This window comes from Vicia villosa, unplaced genomic scaffold (assembly GCF_029867415.1).
Source record: "Vicia villosa cultivar HV-30 ecotype Madison, WI unplaced genomic scaffold, Vvil1.0 ctg.001467F_1_1, whole genome shotgun sequence".
Lineage (NCBI taxonomy): Eukaryota > Viridiplantae > Streptophyta > Magnoliopsida > Fabales > Fabaceae > Vicia > Vicia villosa.
This window is the reverse complement of record NW_026705627.1, coordinates 545,905-548,072: the sequence shown is the minus strand read 5'-3', so window position 1 is coordinate 548,072 and position 2,168 is coordinate 545,905.

Below are 2,168 nucleotides of genomic sequence, written 5' to 3'. Positions count from 1 at the left end.
TAGTTTCGACCTTAACGGTCCTATACTAATCTGCTGCCACGTTTCTCATAAGAACTTCTAGCGATACCATCTGTTATTTGGACAGTTACGAAACCGTCTTCGAATTTCAAATCTTCCCGCCTGAGTCTGTCTTCGACGCGTGGCAGTGTATTAAACAAACACTACGAAAAAAAACACGCTAAGTAGTAATACTTGAATATATTTATAAATTTGTCTAAGTCCCCGAAGACACATACTTTTCACTAGCTTTCAATATTCATTATCTTCATAGCGAACTTAGAAATTTTTACTCTCGAAGCATGACCATCAGTAGCCATTCTTTTATTTTTAAGGGATGGCCATCAGTAACCATCTTTCCTTCGATTTTCTACTTCTTCGAAGGATAAATACTACAAAATGAAATCTTCAGCTAACAAATTGCCCCCAATAAATGCCTGTTTCGAGAGTCAACAGAAATAGGCGTTTCTTGTCATTATAAGATTTTGTTCTTTATTGATCTTTGAGAGTTCCAAGACTGCTGACTAACGTCATAATCATTGATGACCCTGTTTCCGAAACGTCTTGTCATTTTCAAAGATGTCTTCTCATAACTTACATTCCCACGTTTTAACCTTACTTCTTGATCATTACTCCTACATACTAGGAGTGAAGCTAACTTTATTCGACCGCCGTTGGATTAAATCACCAGCCGCCACGTGTTCTTTGGATTTTACCCAAAATATTTAAAAAGGGTTTCCGTTAAACCTTTAAATACTTGGTCTTGCACTTCTACACAACCTTTCATTCCTATTTCTTCATCTTCTCCAAAAAACCAAACATCTTCAATCTCTTCAAAATCTCGTTCTCTTAATCAGAAATTTCTCTATGGCTTCATCTTCAAATGTTCTTCAACCTGCTCTGAAGCTCCAATCAACAACACGGTCTAGGGAACAAGAGCACGTTCAAAACCCTAACACCGAAGAAATACGCGCTATTTACGCTTCCCAGGTAATCATTCCCTTTGAACTTTCTGGAAAATCTCTCGCTTTTATGGGTCCATTACCAGGTGAAAATATCCCATCTCTGAATAAATTCTTCCCTGCTTATTACAAGACTAGACCATTAGTTAGCAAAATTAGGATAGATGAAGATGGCTGTTCTCCCTCAGGAAAATCTGCTAACATGGAAGAAACTCCAACTGTAACTCCTTTAGCTTTAGCGAAAATTAGGTTAAACTATATGACCAACTCTGTAAAAGTGTTTAGGTCAATTCCTTTGGCCAAAGATCCTGATTTGTACTATGCCTGGTTAGAAAAAGTAGAGAAACAGAAAGAATCCTTCTGGAAATCGTTAGGAATATACGATTTGATTCAACTGTCAAAGACAGGTTTAGAATACAACCAACCCATGTTAGTAGCAGCGGTTCACTTTTGGGATGCTTCTCACAACACTTTCCATCTCCCCTGTGGAATGGTTACCCCTACTCTTTTTGATGTGGCTGCGATTACAGGACTTCGACCAACTGGCGAAACCTTCGATCCTAACAAAATGGATAATGATACTATTGGTTTTAATGACTCACAAGTCACTTATACTGCATTCATCCAGAAGCATCATATTACCACCGAAACGGCAGTATCCGATGAAGAACATATTGCTTTTCTAGCGCTATGGCTTTCACGATGTGCCTTCTGCTCAAGATCTATTCAAGTTGCGAAGAGATACCTTTGCATGGCTAATCAGTTGCATGCTGGAAAAAAGCTCAACCTCAGCCAACTGCTTTTAGGGTCTCTTTATGAAAACCTCAGCGAAGCTGCAACCCTCACCAAGAATTTCAAATCCGGTAGTTTACTTTATGCTGGCCCTTTCTGGCTATTACAACTGTGGCTTAATGCTACATTCGAAACTCATCTTCCCTTTCGAGGAAACGTCAATGAGGAGGATAGCAAAATCAAGAATCGAACTATAGAAGGGACCAGGTTAGCTTACCTAACTCCAAAAGAAGAAATTGGAAAGCTTCGTGAACACTTCTTGGCGTATTCAATGATGTTTGCTCGGCGTAACCAGTTCGATCCTTCTATGGCCCCCTTTGTACACAGAACAATAGGTCCTGAATGGTTTACTCGAAAATTCCCATCAACATCTTAGGATCAACAAACTGAGTCTATGGAAATTTGGGAAGCCTTTCT